The sequence below is a fragment of the Rhipicephalus sanguineus genome, chromosome 7 (genome assembly GCF_013339695.2).
Source record: "Rhipicephalus sanguineus isolate Rsan-2018 chromosome 7, BIME_Rsan_1.4, whole genome shotgun sequence".
NCBI classification, from domain to species: domain Eukaryota; kingdom Metazoa; phylum Arthropoda; class Arachnida; order Ixodida; family Ixodidae; genus Rhipicephalus; species Rhipicephalus sanguineus.
The window spans coordinates 166182939-166203026 of record NC_051182.1 but is presented as its reverse complement, the minus strand read 5'-3'; the positions used below and the strand labels follow the sequence as shown (position 1 = coordinate 166203026).

Here is a 20088-nt window from a genome sequence, read left to right as displayed (position 1 = left end):
GCGGTAATTATAGTCACGAAGGCGATCACGGTACCATGTAGAGCGCAGAGTAACCACGCTGTTCGCAGTAGAAGAAAAAAAATCGATTATCTGGCCTCGTTGTAGAACAATGTAGCCTCAACTGCATGCCTCCATGCAGGGTAGTGATTAGTGCTAGTCGGGACAGCTCAGTCATGATGGTGATCAACGCTCCGCGCGAACTACAGGAGCTAAGGGTGCCCTCGTTTCGGACATGGCTGAGGGCGCTGATCACCGTTTTGACTGAACTGTACCAACCGACGCTATAATCACTACCTGTATTTAGGTATGCAGTCAAGGCTACATTGTTTACAATAAGGCCAAGTAACCGACTTTATTTTTTCTTGTATCGCGAAAAGCAGCTGTCAGATGGGCTGATATAGACCGTCCGTTCAAAAAAATTGCGGGTGATTCTTGTGAAATGTACATGAGTGTGGAGAATTATACCAGCGTTCATACGCCATCAAACTCAGAGCTTCACCATTAAAAAAAAAAAAGAAGAAGAGGAAGAAGAAGAAAAATAAAATGATATATGTAACACATTTACGTCACAATCGCAAAAGTTGCGTGCGCTACCATCCATCGCGCCGATACGAAAACATCAGGCATCTTTAAAGGTAACTCATGGCCACAAGCGCACTGCAACTCACCCAACAGGGGCGCAGCCAAAAATGTTTTCTGGGGAGGGGGGGGGGGGGGGGGGGGGGCGAGGGCCTGCGATCATACTTTATGTGTATTTACGCGTGTGTTGTTTGTATGTGTGCGTCTATGTATAAACACATGCCGGAGTTCAAACACAACCCCCCCCCCCTGGCTACGCCCGTGTAACCCGTTTCATTACATTGTAATAGTTTTGCATCAATAATGCTATTATCCGCTCCGGGCTCGAAGAGCAGCTATGGGCAGTCCAACGGGCCCGCGACGCAGCAGAGAGACTTGGGTCTTTCTGTTCCGGCGTGGGAGCCCGCAACATGCTAGGGCGCGTTCCGAGGGACCAAAATAAAGTTTATTCATCCATCCATCAATAAAGCAGTAGTTGTATTGAGCATAATGTCTTCCTGGGCTTCTTACAACCATTTCATTGTGACGGCCCAGTACTATGAGTTATCTGACCGAATTCAATTACCGCATTTACTCGAGTATCTCCAGCACTGGCTAATATTTGCCAGATGTTGGCTAATGGTTGCTATCCGCTGTTTCCACTACCTTGCAGAAATTCCTTCATTCGATCTGAACGCAATGAATGAGTTGTCTTTTATTATAGAATCGTCGCGTGACGTCAGACTTTTCTTTTTCTCCACAGTGCGTCAAGAACCAATCAGCCGGCGTCTCTCCTTCTTAGTCGGCAAACGGGAAGAATGCCGACAGGCGAACAGAGCCAAGCCTTGGCTGACGGCAGCGTGAAGCCGTAATAACGCCTTCTCCCTACACTAAAGACGAGCAGCTGTGCGAGATGATGGGGTCAGCCAATGAGAAGAAGGATGATCGTAGCGGTGTACGTGACAGGTATCTTGCGCCTTCCTTTCCAGTCCTAAACCTACCGCTTTTGTCAACAGGTCGCCATATTTAAGGAAGGAAGAAACAGGAGAGAGATGAAAGGCAGTGACGTTAACCGTAAAGACTAGTATGCTACTGCACTGTGGAAAGGCTTAGGCCTGCGCAGGGTTCTCCGTTTGGGGAGAGTTTCACCGCATCATTTACCCTAAACTATATCCTAGAAATCTCTGCCCGCAGTGTGGGGAACCAGCCTCGCTAGATCACATGGTCTGGCAGCATGTCAAACTCGCTCATTTACCTAACATCACTTCTGCCAGATGAGAGGCGGCAATCCGCAACCGATCCTTGGCAAGGCAACTCTGGGCTGTCCACCAAGCCCGCGAAGAGGCTGATGGGCTCGGCCTCTCGGTCCCGACGTGGGAGCGGCCCGCGGCACAGTGATCTGTGTTTTGGAGGACCCAATATACGTTTATCCAATCCAATCCAATCTCTTTCGCATCCGTTGGCAACAAAAGTCTTGGTCGGTTAGCGAGTAGATAAGTGAACTCGGCGCTTCCTGAATGCGTTAGCTCGGTTCCACAGCGTGTTGCAGCGTCGGCGAGAAGAGGTGAACCACAGCGTTCTCGTTTCCGATATCTGGCAGTTTTGTCGCACGCTGCACGCTACTCGTGAGAACGAATGCATAATGCACTGGCACGGGGGGAGCGGCGTCTCGCCGTCGTCCTTGTCGCGTTGTGCTTTCTTTTCGCTGGCGGCGCCGGCGGCGGCGGCCCCGACGACGACGCTGTAACAACATCTCGCGCTCGCAATGCCAAGGTAGGCCGCAAACGCCAAGGTTGGCGGCCGGCGCCAGGCTTAAACGCACCTCCCATCATCGAGCAAGCAGTGCGGAGCGTTGACGATATTTAACGCTGCAGGTGCCACGAAAAAAAAGAGAAAAGGAAATTCGAAAACAACGCCACCTTATTAATGTCCCGTGTTGGGACTCTTCATATTATAATCAGTTATGAGAATATGCCATAATAATTGCTGGGGTTATACGTTCCGAAACCACGATGTGATTACAAGGCACAATATGAAGTAAGGAAATTCGGTGCAAATCATCCGTAATAAAGACAGCGTTCGCTTCCTTGGTATCGTTTTCATTCTCCATTCATTTCTGAATATTACTGTAACAGAGTTCTCGACGACAGCTTCAGCCGTTCCAATTGGCCTTCACCCAATAATCTTCTATCTCCCAGTTGGTGCATACGTTCTACCTTCATTGCTATACGTACTTTTATTATTGCTAATCTAACCTCTAACTTGAATCAATCAATCAATCAATCAATCAATCAATCAATCAATCAATCAATCAATCAATCAATCAATCAATCAATCAATCAATCAATCGTTATTGTCTAGCAGGTTAATTAGCATATATCAATATACATAATGGGCAAAAACAGCGCGCAGACGGACGGGACGAAGAAAAGGATACACAGAACAAGCGCTGACTCTCAACTGTGATTTATTTGGCATACGCAGATTATTTATAGACAAACGATAAGCATAAAGAATCACAGTTGGGAGTCAGCACTTGTTCTGTGTATCGTTTTCTTCGTCCCGTCCGTCTGCGCGCTGCTTTTGCCCATTATGTATCACCAACTAGCCCAACTTTAAGTCTTGCTTCAAATATACAGCCGAGGGTCCCAAGTGCGAGCCTGCTACGCATGACAGGATTTGGGGACATATGCACGTAGCGCCATCTGTCGTCGGGGACTGCGATGGCCTGCCGTAACTGAATGGGTAATAGGCGAAAAAAATCATACCTGACGAAAAAATAAAGATATCAAAAACGACTCCCGGTTCTATACAGCAGAGACTTACTTGAACATTCTGTTAAAATTACAGTGTGGCGCTACAAACCGCGTGGCTTCCCAGAGTGTATAAAATTTTACAGTGGGGCCCCATGTATTTCTAATGGGCGGTGTTCAATTGCCCTGGGAGGCCACAGGCTTTGTAGTGCGATACTGCAATTTTACCAAAATGTTCCAGTAGGTCTCTACTATATAGAACCCCGAGTCGTTTTTCATAGCTTGCTTTTTTCAAGAGATATGATTTATTTTTTTCGCATATCTCCCATTCAGTTACGGCAGGAGGCCGTCGTTACCGCCGAGAGATGGCGCCACGCACAGATGGAACCCTGGGTGAAGATTACGTTTAAATAATACAATGACTAGCAGCAGTGCAAATAATTGAGCAGATATATCAAGTAGTATAAACAGAATGAAAAGCATAAAATTGCATGAAAAGGAAAAACTGGATAAACATATACAGTATATAGCGGATCAAACGGGCAAAATAGGGTTGAGCATGAAGCAACCACATACTCCGACGATACCGCGGGGTGAATGAAGTCGTAACATAATTTCATCACAAATGCGCTGACGCCTGAAGTTAAATTTTGCAATAGTGCAAAAGGGATCAAAACATTTGTTTTGTTTTTTGTATATTACGTTGTAATGCAAGCTTTTCTTCAGCTCCGGCCGATGAGCGGCCCCTGTGGACACCTTCGCCAGGCAGATGGATGGCTGTCGTTTTCCGTCACACATTTAATGTGTTGTGTGGGCACATCAAAGCAAGGACTGCGCTGATGTGAGCGTTGTCTTCTGGGTGTTGCAGTAGAACCACATGCTGTAACTCTGCAATACTGGACAGATATATCTTGCTGAACGTCCCGCACTGCGACTGTATACGTGCACTGTGAATATAAGCGTTTTTTCACCCTTTTGAGGCATATCTATCTGTCTGAAACAGGAATCTGAAACAAAGAGCTGTCTGGGACAATGATCTGAGACAGATCTTTTTCTGTCTTTGTTGCATTTACCCAGGAGACTACCATAGGTTCCACAACTTCTACAACGATAACAAAGTTTCCCAGCTATGAAAGGCTGGTAGAAAGTAATTGTTCTTTACATAGGTGCAATCAGCCGCACGAGTTTACGGTGCCGCGATGTCCTGAAAAGTGACAAGCGAGTGCCTGGGCACACAGCATATTATCTAGATAAGCGTGCGGCGCTGCAGAGCTAGCATAAGTGGATAACACCATGAATAGCTATTTTAGCTTGCGAATGGCAAGCACTGAGCGGAAATAAAACTTAATCGCCAAACACACGACCTTGTCCTAATATGCACGTTAAGCATCGTACGAGTCTGGAAAGCTGGCGTCACCGCGTAATAACATCAAGTCGCTTTAATGGCCTAAACTTTTCAACGTCACTGACGATGGATTTCAACTAATACGGCCTTTGAAGACAAGCTTGCGGGACAGCATTGCAAACGAATGGCTGGAGCATCGTACAGTATACCTGCGAAAGTCTTCTGGGTGAAATTCTTCGCGGACGTAGATAAGCGGATCACTAATGCACCCGCCGAGTTGCGATGCTGCATGCTCTAACCAAGTAATGTGCTCCCTAGTCAACAAAGTTTCTGGCCGAGTACCAAATTCTCGTTACTCTTAAAATAGCCCGAGGTCGACCAGCGACGCGTGCACACATGGAGTGAGTACAACGTCTTTAACGTCTGGTCTTTTTTAATGAAGCTGGCTGGCAAGTTATCTATTCCGACTTAACCGTATAGGTGAAGCGGGTACAGATCTCATAATAACAGTCAAGTCGTATAGCTGCACTAAGTCTGTCGGCGCTTTGCAGTTCGGCATGTTAAACAAAGCTGCCAAAGACCCGAACTTTAGTAAAGCCACTCTTTCATCATATCAACATCAGGGAGGCGTACTACGAACCATTAAAATGTCTCTTTCGCAAGAAGTTCCATCCCCACCGTTGGTCTACACCGATTATAATCACTTTGTATAGACCGTACACTGGTAATGCGCTGTACACAAGGCTTCTTAAGTGGGCTAGTTGGTTTATATCCACTATGGCAGAACAGCGCGAAATAGGAGATAGGGAACACGCAAGAGAAAGCGCTGTTCTCATCAAGTTGATAGACAGCGTCGTTGTACTGTGGTTTCCAATGTTCTGTATTTCGCAGGTGTTCTTCCATTAATTGTGCTATACCCTTCACCACTATTTTTCCACCATGCTACGCGTCAGTCGCCGTCTTTGGCATAGGACTACCAATTGCGTATGTTGCTTTCGAATGACAATATATGCTTGCGACTATTGGTATGTCACGGCCCATGGATGTCCTGTCACTGCCATAAACACCACCCGCTCCTGTTTCGTTCCAGTTCGCAGTTAGGTAATCGCCACCTTAGTTCAGCGTTGGACTATTTAAACAGCGAGCAAACTATTTCACGCGCCTTGCTGAAAAAAAGAAATGAAGTGTAACGCCGAACCATATGTCACCATGCATGTATGGTCCTGCCATTTCTATTAAGCGTCAGGAGAATCTACGGACAGCCCCACCTGGCCTTATCGTTGTTAACAACTCGTGGCTTACGAAAACGCCAAGCGCGTTGTCAGGTAAATATTTACGGTGATGCCAAAGTATCATGTAATGGGCCGTGAAATTTCTTCGGCACGTGGTTTGCGGGATGAAGAGATAAGGATCATTCGTCTTCTATTAAATGTTTCCGCAGAACATTAAGCGATATCAAGCGCTATCACATAAATCTTAATTACCTTTACTGTTTCGCCTCTAACCCTTTCCAGGAAGGACCTGGTGGGATCGAAGCGTAAACAGAGCAGTGATGTTTGCTTTCATCTTCGCGCAGAGTACAGATGCGTCCAAACGGCTTGATCTGCAGCTGATGTCCGCTCTTGTGTTCAGAGCTGTTAATGAAAGTTTTCGCGTACCTGTACAGTGACGCATCGGGCGCGATTTTCTGCGGGGCGCAAACTCGCGGGCAAAAAGAAATAAAGAAAGTAGGAAAGAAAAAGGTAAAACACTTCGAACAGAGGGTGAGGTCACATGTATCGCGTACCGGGTTTGGGTGGCTTCCAAGAAGAAAAAGACCGCGCATCCACAATTATGCCGCGGCTCCACCTGCTTTCCTGTCTCTCTCGTTTACAACGTGCTCGAGCCGTACTTCTGATTGGTCGCGAGGGCAGCACCGTCGTGCAACTTGAGCGCCAGTAAGCCTCTCGTTGGTTCAGGCAGTGGAAGGGCGTGGCTTGCGGCAGGCACGTTCAAGGACATAAACTATGTTTCCGCCTTCGATGCTGTGTTACCGTTCTTAACTTCATCGCGAGCTGAAAAAAAAAAAACAGTTAGGCAATGTTGTTTTCGCAGTTCGAGGCCTCGGGGTCCGTATCGATATTCAAAGCCTAACTGGTCCTTCGTAATAATGCATGATTTTACTAATAGTCGGCGTTGATTGCAAGCAGGTGCGAAAACGCACCTGCTAGCTTAAAGCCAGCCGTTCTGAAACGTTTGGTCATTACCACCTCTTGACGCGATTACTTGTATTCCGAGATACATGTTATTAAGAAACAAATTCTTATGACCGGTATCCCTACTGTAAACTTAATTAACAAGTTGCTTCAAGTTATCAATCATTAGTCATGATATTCAGGCTTCGTATGCGTCACTCAAGGCGTATACATTGATACCAATTAAAGTTAAGTTCAAGCAAAGTGTTTATTTCAACTGCAAACGTGGGGATGTTGGTGACGTTTTCAACAGCGTAGAATAGGCAACGGGCAAAGAAGGGAACCAAGGCATGAGGTCACATGTTTATTATTCCTTGCAACGCTACGAGCGACCCTTCACCGAAGTCGTAGGGCTAAAGGGTGGTCGGATGTCCCCATTGGCGTAGCCAAGGTGAGGGAGGGGAATTCGAGGGGTTCAAACCCCCCCCCCTCCCTCAAAATTTTTCAATTTTGCATGTGTATATATACCCCGCACATATAAAAACGCACGCACGAACGCACATAAAATAAGGTTGTGAGTGCAACGAAGCAGTCAGTCCATAATTGCTACAGCAGGTTTGGAATTTAGCTGAATAAATCTTTTCAATACTTTATCTCTATCAGAGGCTGCAAATAAGAACAAGCGGCGTGACTTCCTCAACTCCATGTGCAGATGCATCCGCAACTTTTATTGAGCCAGCCTTCGACTGGTCTTGTCCAGCCTATCACCGATGCTGAAGATCCCGGCCGATCGTCATACACTCTACAGAACTTCATTTCACTTCTGCAGCGAAAGCGTCTCCGGAGATTTTGGAGAACACTCGCGTAACTTGACAAACAAGGAAATCTCCCAAAAACTACGCATCTTCGTTTCTCTGTGCGACTGCATAGGCAGATCGCATAGATGCAAAATTATTTCCAGCAGCGAACCCTGACACGGACAGCAGGGAATAAGATGCACGACGAATGCTGTCCATGTATGCGCTTTCTGTTAGAAACCTTCTTTCAATATTCATCCACGAGCTCACGCAAATCAACTGTGAAAAAAGTTCCAAACGCTTCATGCGAAAAACAAGCACCCAAGAACAGAGAAAAGACGACAGGACAGAAAGTGGGCATAGTCTTCAGGAATAAATAACCATTAGCTGAGGTACAGGGTAGGCATTTTCGCTGGTTGGTTCACAATTTCCAGTAGAAAACAGCGCTAAAAAGACGGGACGAAGAAAGGACACAGACCACGGTGCTGTTATAACAACCAAATGTGTTTTCAAGTCAGCATATATATACTCCACCACTATATCAATGAAACAAATGAAACAAAAAAAATGAATTAAGAGTCGGCCTGCGCAGACGCTATAAAATGTTCAATATGGGACAGAAATGCTGAGGACCAGCGACCTCCCTGTCTGTGGTTTCTTCTATATTCTCCGTTGTATCGTTTTTTAAGGCGAAAGCCTTAGATGCCTTATCAAACGCGAAAATTGACCGTTGGCGTCGAACGGCGTCCCGCGGCGCCAGCTTGAACACGAGTGATGCAAAAAATGAACATCACGGGATGACGTCCTCACGACGTCACAACTCGCCAAAATATCTGACGTTACCATGACGTCGTTATGACGTCACATAACGTGACGTACCATGATGACGCCATCACATGAAATCGTCGCTTGGTCGTCGCTTGTTCACGGAGGTAGTGCAAAACCAGGCGAGGTGCCGAAGGGGGCGGGGGAGGATAAATGCACATCGACCGAGAAGAAGGCGGCTTCCGCCTTCGAGTCGTCTTAGGCGAATGCATAAGGGACCCCGTGCTTTTCCTGTGAATCAATAGACATGTCTGATAGGCCCAAATTCTAACTATCTTAGGATGCTGCATCGAACCTCATGCTCAGTCATCGCGTACGACCAACGTAGTGTTGCGTTTTCGCCGTTAGATCATTGGCGATTTCGAAAAGCGCCCGTTACATGCTTAACGGGGGGATTGTCGAGTAGCAAGTGCCGGCGGTCCGCAGGTCCGCCAATGCGCAAGGCGAGTAAACGGGTTTTTTCCCGCGCCCAGCGAGAGGAGCGCGCGCAGCCTTGGCCGTCGTCGCCAAACCGACGCCGGGGCGACTTCGCGCCGCTTCGGTTGCGTCGGTTGCGCAAGGACACTCCACGCGAGGAGCGTGCGAGCGACGCTGCCAGCCGACGTTGCTCCCGGTGCTCTTGCCGGAGATCCGATCGCAAACGTCTTCACCAGCTGTGACACGCAGCGCAACGTTGACTTCGCAGATCTCCATCCCAGAGCCCACGCGACAAACTGTCCTCGCTTTGGACTGATCCAGAACAGTGAGGAGGTGTCCTCGGAACCTGCGCCGAGCTACATTTGACAAGACACTCGTGGACGTTGACTGCGCGATGTCCAACTACAAACACATCAATCATCGTCCAGTATAGCGGGTGTAGCGAAAAAGAAAGCCAACTACGATAGTCACTTAAGGATCTACCAGATGCCCGACTCCCGTGTATTATCGGAGCGCTGATGCCAAGCCAGAGAAAGTCCCTGGACTGGACACGGATTACAACGCCAGCGTGTGATGTGCACTGTGCTTTGACTGCAACCTCGTTGCTGTATCTTCAGCATTGCAGCAGTGACAAGTGCGAGGGTTCACTCTTCAGCTTCAAAATGTCGCCGGATTAATATGTGCATACGGCATGTGGGCATGTCGCGACCCGAGATCATCAAGGCAAGCTCGCGGAGTTTGATTACAGCCATTCAACAGCGCCTGGGATCGCAAGACGAGAGTACAACAAGAGCTCCGGTTCCCTGTTGACAGACCTTGTGTGTGTAGTCCTCGTATGCTACGTTCGCGAAAAAAGCACCAGTGTCCACCGAAACCAGAGGCAATTTGTTCGATCTGTGCATTTGTGAGGACACCAGCGCAATCGTCGGTGTGACCATCACGTACCTGCTGCGGAAGTACGCTGCGGAGGCCTGCTATGTTCCTCACCATCCGGCGTCCTTTCGTCCTAATTGTGATTGTTAGCTGTTCTGAGGTTAATAATAGTCCTCGTTACTGCCCGCAGACTACGTAAAGTGGCGGTGACCGGCGCCGGAACCGTGCCCCGTCGGCGACAGCTTCCGGCGTGCTTCTGACGTCTACCGGTATCCCATGATTGCCAACCGGTCCCCAAGGCAGCTCAGGGTCGGCGTCTCTCACGTCTCGAGGTCGTCCAGACTGTATCGCCCCAGCTGTGTCGGATGACTGCACGGCATCTGTGTCCTTTCGGCAGATGATGCTCCCTACAAAGCGCCGTGAGCCGTCCATCGTCCCTTATGGAACATCTTGTCCATTTCCGGGTGCTCTCGTCCCACGATATAGTGAGAGCTGCGTCCTTGATGACTCGCCCTCGACAGCTTAAATGCGACGCAACTGGCGTCTGCCATCTTGCAGCTGTTACAGCCTAGCCAAACTGTCCCGACACTCCGCCACGTCAGGAAGCATTGATGGCGAAGCCTTTGTCCCTTTGACTGCAGAATGAAACGGACCTAAAGTGCGGATGACTGCTTCTTCTGTCATCTGTCCCCGTGACTGTGCTTTCGTGATACTCCGCACGTTTCAGAGTCGTCATGATCTAAGAGCTGCATAACAACCTACGGTATCGAAACCATGTGGCAAATGCGTCGTTCCTTCTGATCTCAGTTCTGTGTTGTCCGACTTGTGTCTTCCGTCGATGTTTCACGCCGTTTGAGACGCGAGGATAGTGTACGAATTGCGGGGTTATCAGTAAGTTGTCGATGTCCTTACTCTCCAGTTGTTGCAGATGATCGTTATGTGACGAGGATCGGCTCAAGCGTTGATCAAGCTGTGATAAATCTGAGCCAGTATCCAAGCTGAATCTTCATTTCTGTTTTCAATAAGCACATTTTTTCTCACGATATAGCATAATTTTCGTACCTTTTCACCATATTAGCTGTCATTTGTCCCCCAAAGTCCATCTCCACGTTCCGTACCTGACACCACATTTAAGGTGGCTAACTATTGTTTTTTACAGTAAGTTATTTTAAGAATCATCTCATCGTAAATTATTTATCTAGAATATCTGTTGGCGTTAAACCTAATTGATCAGAATACTATACTCACATCTATTTGCACTCTCGAAAACTAAATCTTGATATATTTAGTGTTGCTAGGCTTAGTCGACCAAAGCAAAACTGCGAATTGCACAACTTATGCAACATTTTTAAGCGTAGCACATGTACGAGTCATTGCACCGAAATCGCTGTTTTCAAAATACAATTACGATTTGAACAAACGTGCGTGAATCGCGCCTTCTAAATTTTTAAACACATTCAAACGCAGTCATTCGAACGTTTTGTATTTGTTTACATGCCACGAAGAAGTAGGCGTTCAGCTGAGCATGAGAAAACAGTCATCTTGACTACTTCTGTAGAGTTTACCCGTTATAATTCTACTTAAGTTTCACGATACTGTTAGGTGAAGACAGGCAAATATTTTAAAGCTATTCAGTTATAGAATGAGAGGGAAAAGATAAAGGGAATATTTGCAAGTTCTGAGAACCCCTTCACATCATCGCAAGCTACGAAAAGCCTATTTTTGTGCTTCACACCGTTGCCACATACACCGCCGCACTTGTCGTCAGTTCCACCGTGAATAACAGGTTTTCCTCCGTTCTCCGGCACACCGAATTGCGTGGTCTTGGTAGTTCAGTGAACGACGGCTCTACGATACGGTCGTCCCGCTACGTGCAGTATAATTTTGGCTGAGTCGGTCTGTTACGACTACGTTCACGAAGGGCAGAATGAAGGAAAGTCTACCGTCATGAGAGCAACTCACTGCAGCCTGTAGTGACGACATTGCAAAAACATTTACCGCACGTGACGAAATCGAACAGGCTCCTTTGTTATTCACACCCGAAGTTTTGAAAATCACTTCGTGATGAAAAACGAAGTGCTGTGAATGCATCACAGTTGCGGCATGTACGTTGTATAAACATGCTCCACCTCATAAAGAACACTTTACAGTTCTAAATTTGCCGTTAAAACACGGCTACGAGGAACAGAGCTGCTTTGTACGTAAGCTCCGACTACCCTCAAAAAGCGTCATACATATATTTTTAAATTAGTTATATCTATGTGATGACTGCATTCTCTTAATCGCTATATGACTCAGCCTTTGATTCTGTTTCGCAATTGAGCGGAAACTTTAATTCATTTGGTGTGCTTAAGTTCAAAGCTGCAGAAACGTACCTACATCCACAAGGTTAACATCTGAGAGCTTGTGTCAAATCTACGATTGCATGCCGCACACTGTAAGTTCTGCAGTAAAGAGACCACAGCTACTTAAGCAGTCAAAAACACAGCCGAATTCCCCTTACGAAAAATTCCCCGACACATATAGCATATCCTACGGCCGCGGTATTCGCGTTCCTTCTCAGTCTTCCAAGTCGAAACCTTTTCGAACAAATTAGTTACGGCAAAAGTCCTATATGAGATATTTGCTTCATATTAGCCAATTTGCATCGTATGAATGCTCCCAGCGCTTGAAAATCCACCGAAAAAAACAAGCACAAGCTCGGCAGTCGCGGAAGTCTGTCCTGTAGTGCTGCTTCGATAAACTGAGCCGTTCCGCGTAAAACTCGATCCTTCTTACGTTGGCGTGTGCAGTTCACCTTCTCTCAATGCGTGTGCTTACTGGCAAAGAGTCCATGGGTGAAATAAGCGATTTAACGGACCTGTTTCTTCGCTTTGCATGGGATGCTTTGCGTTATCATGTTGTGAAAATATATATCTCGCTTTCCAAATCAAGTACAGGGTGTATTTTCCTCTAACGTCTATTCCAGGGCGCTGTGCATTTCCTGACAAATATTTAGCACAAGATAGTCAGAAAACTACTCATCTGCGTCGAGTTTCGCTAGTTTCCTAACCCATGAGGTATCAAACCGAGCCTGCTTTCTTCTAAATAGTGAGATAGCACTGAATGAACTGTTTGTCTTTTCTTTTAGCTAGATGGCTTGCCGTTGACTTTTCTCAAGCATAGCTCGGTTCACGTGTCGCTTATCAGCAAGGCTTTTTGCTATCAAGAGCGACCGAAATGAACTCGGATTCAAGCTTTCCGACCAATCACTCACTAAACTGCAGACCCTTCTGAGGCTCTCTCCAACTACCGCTCCACCTCTTCGCTTAACGATAAACAGGCAAGGCATACTTGAGCAATATCGCACTTACATCACAGGCTTCTTTTTCTCCTTCTTTCCCAAGTGACGAACGGCGAGACTGCGTCACCTTGATCTCTAACTGGCTCTGGAACCGAGGCCTTCGAGTGGACGCGTCCTTGCTCATTTGCTCGCTAGGCTTTTATTATTACTTTTCTTTTTTTTCGAGGGCAGCTAGTCGAAGGTTGCGGGTCTCTCTCTAACCAACCAGACTAACTCGTACGGCGCGCATGCGCGAGGAGGCTGCAGGAAACGGAGAGAAAGCTGCGCCATCGCGCTTGTCAAAAACTCAGCCGATCGTCCCTTTCAACTCGTGGGCCTGCAGCAGCATTTTTTTCTCAAAACCGTCCTTTCTTCTTTCCCTTGATGTTAGTTTAGTGCTAAGTCCTCCCGGTGCATGTCTGTTCCTGTAACTGTCGAGTAACCGCAAAGCCACAAAACTATCCTTGTTTTATTATTTTTTTTTTGGCAGCACCTGATCGATACTGTTTCGTTTGACTGAATCGCGCTTCCGGCGTTCGTATCGTGAATGCATGCGGAGTGAGCGATAAACGACCAGACCCGTTTCGTCGGACATGCTGGTGCTTTCCCAATATAGATCGCAGATGTGTGTCACGTGACCATTCAAGGGTTAGCACGTCTTACGCATAGTCGCACCAGCGCACAGAAGTTCCTCAGAAGAGAATCGAATTGAAGAATGCAAATTAAGCGAGTAGTTGTATTCTCAAATCCGTCAATGAAAGTTCTGGTCAATAAGTCTCTCGTGATGGCGACTACGTTCGCTTCACAAAACGCGCATTCTTAACTGTAAAACCACGGCAAGGGAACACTGAATTTTCACCATCCACGCTGTGCTTTCACTACAAAGGTACCATGGAAGAAAGCAGTGTACGCTTGTAACTAATTCAAGAAAACATTGCGCTCATTCAAGGCAGTACTTCAAAACCGTATTCTTAGAACATCTGGCGCGAACGTAAACCGTGTGGACGTATACTCTTGCTTTCAATGTTGTCGCAATACTCCCAACACTGTCACCTGTTAGAACGTGCAGCGTAAGGTGATAGACCTGACGGGATTGAAAATCATCTTCACTGTTAGTGGCTCAACAGTGCGTTTTCTTTTTGTTTTCTTTTGTTCCCGGAGTTCTTGTGTTGTGATTTGACAAATTTACATCGCCGATAGTGATGCCACGTATGATCTCATTCTGACGCATCTCGAAACGACACAACGGTGCATGCGAGCACGTCAACAATGGACGATGGAACGCCAACACGGTTTGCGAGGTCTTCGTCCACTTTGCATTCTTGACCCTCGTTTTTTTTAAACGTGAGCACTTTTCGCAGAAGAGGACGGCCAGAAGTGCCCTTCGTGTGCAGTTTACGCATTCCAGTGTTTAACAACGTGCTACGTCGCCATGTTGGATACCGACTGCGTAATCGCTTCTCATGCAACCTGTTTCGCCGGCCGAGGAGCACCGTGAAGATGTGATCCACGGGTAAGTTAATTGCACGAGTCATCCTATTGTACAATGGTCTCGCATTTTTTACGCCTCAAATCTTCTTGTTACAGATTGCATTCTCGATATTGTCTATTACCTTCAGACTGGTTTTCTCTTACCCTCACACTGATATGGAACGTACGGAACGTTTCGACATCAATAATGATTGTATGTTCAATGTAAATTTTTAATGCTGAAACCACATGCATGATGACCTTGTACATTTCCATATAAGTTATAAGCACGCTAAGTTATTTACAAAGTGTCCTGTCGTACTTTATCACGAACAAAACATTTCGAGCGTACTTTCTCCGTGCAGGCCTTTCTGGGCAGTTACGTTGTTTCTGGACACGCCTAAAGCACCGCGCAATTTTACCCTAATGTTCTTAACTAGTCCCGCTGGTATACGAAAGTGTCATCCTGAACTTGACGCTGCAGAATCTTGCATAGACTTTGTAAGCGAAGGAGTGAACTTGGCAACATTAACAACTTCGTAAAGTTAGTAAAATCAATTCTAATTTTACAAACGGTAAATTTAGAAACTCGGTGTGTGTGTCTCACATGGGTTAGCGAAACTATACCAGCGATGCTTCTACAGACATCTGTGAATGGTATGCATAGAGTCTAGGTAGAAGGTAGAAGACAGATGGATGATCTCCCACAACACACGTATAGAGACGTCGCTTCACAGGCTTCAACTGGAGGTAGCGTGCACAAATAGTTTTATACACAATACACTGTTCCAACTCACGAGTGCTGCTCAGGCCATGAAAACGAGAATGTTGGTCACGTTCTTCTGAAATACACAAAGTGCGCAAATGAAAGAAAGGAGAGGAAAGACTGGAAGGTTTGGACAAACGCCCCTTCACATTACAGAAATTACTCGGACCGTGTCCTGTATCTTCCGGAAGAGGCAAACATCTTAAAAGACTTCTTCGTGGTCACTGAACTAGACAATCGTTGCGATGAAGAGCCATGTGCAGTCATTTATAAAGTTATGTGTTATTCTGTGTACAACGTAGACAGAAATGGGCGCATCTAAACGTTGTATTGCAAAGTGAACTCTCTCCAGCGAAATGTCCACTGTCATGTTATTTTCTTTATTTATGTCAGTTTGTTATTTGCTTTTGTTACTTGTTCCTTTTTATTTTAGGGTTACCGTTCTTTTCTTGTGTTTGTGCTGCAGAAGGCAGAAAAATGGAGCAGTCGATGTGCCATATATACATGAATATTTCCCGAGCAAGCAAGTTTAACAGAACAAAACAGAATCTAGATAGCTATGTCGTGCCTAGATATCATCGCAGATATGAAAAGACACAGGCTAGCCTAGCGTGGGCTGATTTTTCGCCTAATTGCAGCACGAAAAAAGCAAATGAAATGCGTAACCAGAGTGGACTATACACTACGCGAGCGTTGTGTCGTGTCGTCCTTCCTCTGCCTTCAGTTTGTTTTATTTTGCGATGTAAGTAAATATTCAATCCTAAACGCTCAGCTATTTCATGGCTCCACCACCTTTTCGTGCAGCAAGGATCTTCCTGTGTGAGAATTTGTCACACAGAATAAATATGCCAAGCCTGGACCGTACACAACTTTGTCTTGGAAAGTTAAAAATTGTAGACGTTAAATAAAATATCCCATTGAGGGGCTGTGTTCACACTTGTGCACGCAACTTGTTTTTGTGGGAGAATTGCACATCTTGCTAATCGATGCGTCTTTATTTAACCTCACTGTAGTGCGTATTGCTGCTGAGGATCACTTTGCTGAATACGCTACCATCTTTGACGAGTCGTTCGATGTGTCACATTCCGGGATTCACGCCGAGACTAATTTTTGTTTTCTCGGAATGGATATCGATCGATAACAAATAGCCCATGTATTTCGAGCCTGAGTTTTTTTTATGTCATAATAGGTGCATGAGTGACTTCAGAATAAATGCATATTTAAGCATTATCTAATGAAGATTGATTGCTGCAAAACCCGCCACGGTAGTCTAGGGGCTATGGTGCTTGACTGCAGACCCGAAGGTCGCGGGATCGAATCCAGGCTGCTGCGGCCGCATTGCGATGGAGGCGAAATGTACTTAGATTCAGGAGCATGTTCAAGAACTCCAGGGGGTCAAAATTTCCGGAGCCCTCCCTACGGCATCTCCATAGTCATACCGTTGTTTTGGGACGTAAAACCCCAACAGTTATTATTATCTTCAGAAAAAACTGCTCAGCAGGACGAGGCACCAAGAAATGACAAAAACGAGCGCTCGTTTTCGTCATTTCTTTCTTGGTGCCTCGTCCTGCTGCGCAGTTTTTGCTGAAGATGTTCCCGTGCCAACTTGCTCAATTTTCAACCCTTGTTAGTTATTATAATAATGAATTACTGCAAAGTACGCAAATCAACATATTACCAACTTCTCTTTCTTGCAATAGGATACCGAGTGCCTTGGAATAAAGTTGTGTGAATTTGACACATTAACAGACAGTCCTTCATAAATCACGTCTAAAGGGAATATAAAATGTCGTATAGAATGTCGTTGCTGGTCAACCAAATCCCACTGCGTAATTTGTTTTGAAGCTAACTTTTGCGAGGTTATGTACCGGTAGCAATGCCAGGTGATTAGGCGCGACGGTGTCTTGGGCGTATTCGAGAAGAAATGCGCCGCTAAGCTCGTTCGACTGATTTACAATGCAAGATGTGCAATAAAGAACCCATAAAACGTAGACTTTACATGTAGCTGCCGGCGGGGGCTGAGAAAGCCTTTTGATTTCACTTTGATTTTGAGTTTATTTCTTGCTTTACATTTAACAGGAATCGAAGCAAAAGCAAGAGGCTACGGAGCCTGACGGAGGCTTTTGCTCCGAAATAGTCAGGTACAGAGATATGTTATACACAATTAAGACGCAATTAGCGAACAATACTTTACACAAAGACTCAAGATCGGCTAACTTTTTACCGGACATAACCATCACAAATATAAAAAAAGAACAAGACAGTAAGTAGCGATGGAATACCCAAAAATATAGTTAACGCAATATATACAATGAGTGAAGTAAAGAGCGAATCTGCAGTCTTATACATTCTCCTAAGCAGCTCGAACAAAAAAAAATAGAGAGAGAGAGAGAGAGTGAAATTGCACTCAAACAATTAGGACACAGTGGGAATTGCGAAAAACTGTGAATCCCGCACGAGAACCCAAAATGATTAAGGGAAACATCCCGTACCTCCTTCATTAAACGATCTTGTAGTAAAGGCACGTTAAATGAGAAGTACAACGAAAGCGTATGGCATCGCCGCTGCGGTTTTTTTTTTTTTTTTCCCTCTGCAACTGATAAGTTCGCCGCGAGCGGACGCAGCAGTGACACGGCGCCGTGCACAGCGTGCGAGATTCGAGGTCTCCAGAGGCTCGGCAAAGAAACACATGTGCGCGGCGCGAATAACGATGCACGGGGGAGGAAAAGAAATGTTGACGCGTGTTTGTTTCGGAACCTTGCCACTTAGTAGAGTCCATTGGTTTTCCTCTCGCCATGCAGAGTGGGGCACGCTCAAACGAATCATTCGCACGCGTGCATCCCGCATTACCAGAGGATGTGCCCTTTCGTCACATGATCGCTGTATGGAACTCAGACGCGCCAGTTAGAGCTTTTTTTGTTAGGCAGCTTGTTGGCTGCTCCCGTGATAGTTCTCGCTAACGCGTGAAGCCATCGAAGAGCTTTCTTTGGTGAACCGGTTACTGGAGCTAACCACGATTGCCACATCCCCGACCCGGCATTTTGAAAGCTCGCTTAAAGGACGCTTAAAGCAACCTCTTAAAATACAAAGAACGAGCGCGTTATTCTATTCTGCAGGCGTTTAGTGTCTTTTTGGCACAATTCGTGACGAAACCAGTCTGTTCACGTGACGTCATGATGAAATAAGCTGTCTATTGGTCCGAATACGAGGGATATCAGTCGTGAATTGTCTCCTTCCCTGCTTCGCGATGCAGACGCACGCCCGTTCTGCCTTGCCTCGCATGACTTCCGTGCGCGATCAACTGATTTCACGTCGTTTCGTGCGTTTTCGACTGCGCAAGCGTGTATAAGAGCGCGTAGCCGAAAAGCGCGAAATCCTGATAGGCTCAACGCGTAGTGCTGACATTGTCGACGTGTTTTATGAAGAAATAACTCGCGAGGAGGAGATAGCGCCTGTAGGAATGGTTAGTGACGGCGAGAAAGAAACCACTCTCATCGTTGAACTCGGGGTGGTTTAGCAGCTCTTTAAGCTAAGCGGCAACAGTGAACGCGCAATGACGCAATGAGTCGGTGTTGCTGTTTATTAGATGCGAAGCAGCTTAAGGAGGAGTTCAATCCGGTGTGAGGCGTGACCACCCTTACTGCGCATGCGCGAACCCTCTCCACACACCTCCTCTCCACTCGCTCTCCCCCTCTCCACTCCCCCTCCTCATTTAGATAAAAGGCTCGCATTAGGTCGTACACACGCTCAAGGCTCTGATATACTCCAGCGTAACGTCAACGAGCGAGCGCGCGCGTCACGGCGACGTTACGTCAGCAAAAAACAGCCCTCTATAGTCCGGCGTCGGCTGACCGCCGACGCGGTCGACGGCTGCTGGCGCGCTCGGGCATCGCTCGGCGCCGAATAGATCCTGCTGCATTTCGCGCCAGACGCGCCAGACTCGCATGTACAGGAACCTGCTTCGCGGGCTGTTTCGTCGGTCCCTGACAGGTGGCGCGGGCGTTCTTCGCTTTACTGCGCATGCGCTCCTCTAGATGCGATCGCACCGGCGCGTTGGAGCCGGCTCGACTGTAGCGGAGACCGATTTGCGCCTGGCGTAGCGTCGCCAGCTCGGCGTGACGAAGCGCAACGTCCTCGCGGGCGCTCGCGTCGGACGTCGGAGTATAACCTCCGGAGCCTTCAGTCACTGCGCCGGCTGCGCCAGTGTCATGAGTTCCAACGTCAACATCGGCGCCAGTTGCAGTAATACCTTAATTCCTGCCGAGATCGCGGAGCAGCGGAAGGCTCGACGCGTCGAAGCGCAACGTAAACGTCGGCAAGCGGACCCCGAGCTCCGGACTAGGGAAGCCCAGCGCAAACGGCAACGTCGGCGGGAAACTGCTATGGATGAAACGCGGGCTCGACATGCCAAAACGCTGCTTCGCATCGCCTCATGGTCCCCTTTAGCGGGAGATGGTGTAATTTTGAACAACGTCAACGTAGGGGAACATGTCACACAAGCGTCGTCTATCCTCATAATGCAAACAAACAACTAATACGTAAAACACGTGCACGAAGTAAAAATTAAAGAAAAAGGCTGAAAGAATAAAATGCAACATACCGTAACTTAAATGTAGTCACGCTCTTTTGAGTTGGGCGCCACACTCTACGCACAGGCAGGGCGCTAGGAACACCAGCCACACAAAACATGCAGCCTTGTACCAAACACATTAGAATTCAGCCCTAGTGGGACACGGATTACAAGAAAGTGGTAAGAATAATGGCTTAAGCCCAGAGCAGTGCAGTGCA

At 46.9% G+C, this 20088-nt stretch overlaps 1 protein-coding gene across 2 annotated transcripts in view; it reads left to right on the top strand.

The window, feature by feature from the left end:
• The window catches only part of LOC119400491 (vitamin D3 receptor), a 113063-nt gene that overhangs the window by 84457 nt on the left and 8518 nt on the right, over nucleotides 1-20088 (top strand). The window contains exon 1 of one of the 2 annotated variants that reach the window (XM_037667551.2): nucleotides 14332-14577. The exons of the other annotated variant lie outside the window; for it this stretch is intronic. The gene's annotated coding sequence lies outside the window, so the exon portion shown is untranslated. Of the gene's footprint in view, nucleotides 1-14331; nucleotides 14578-20088 lie in introns of those variants that run through there. 2 annotated transcript variants of the gene reach the window in all.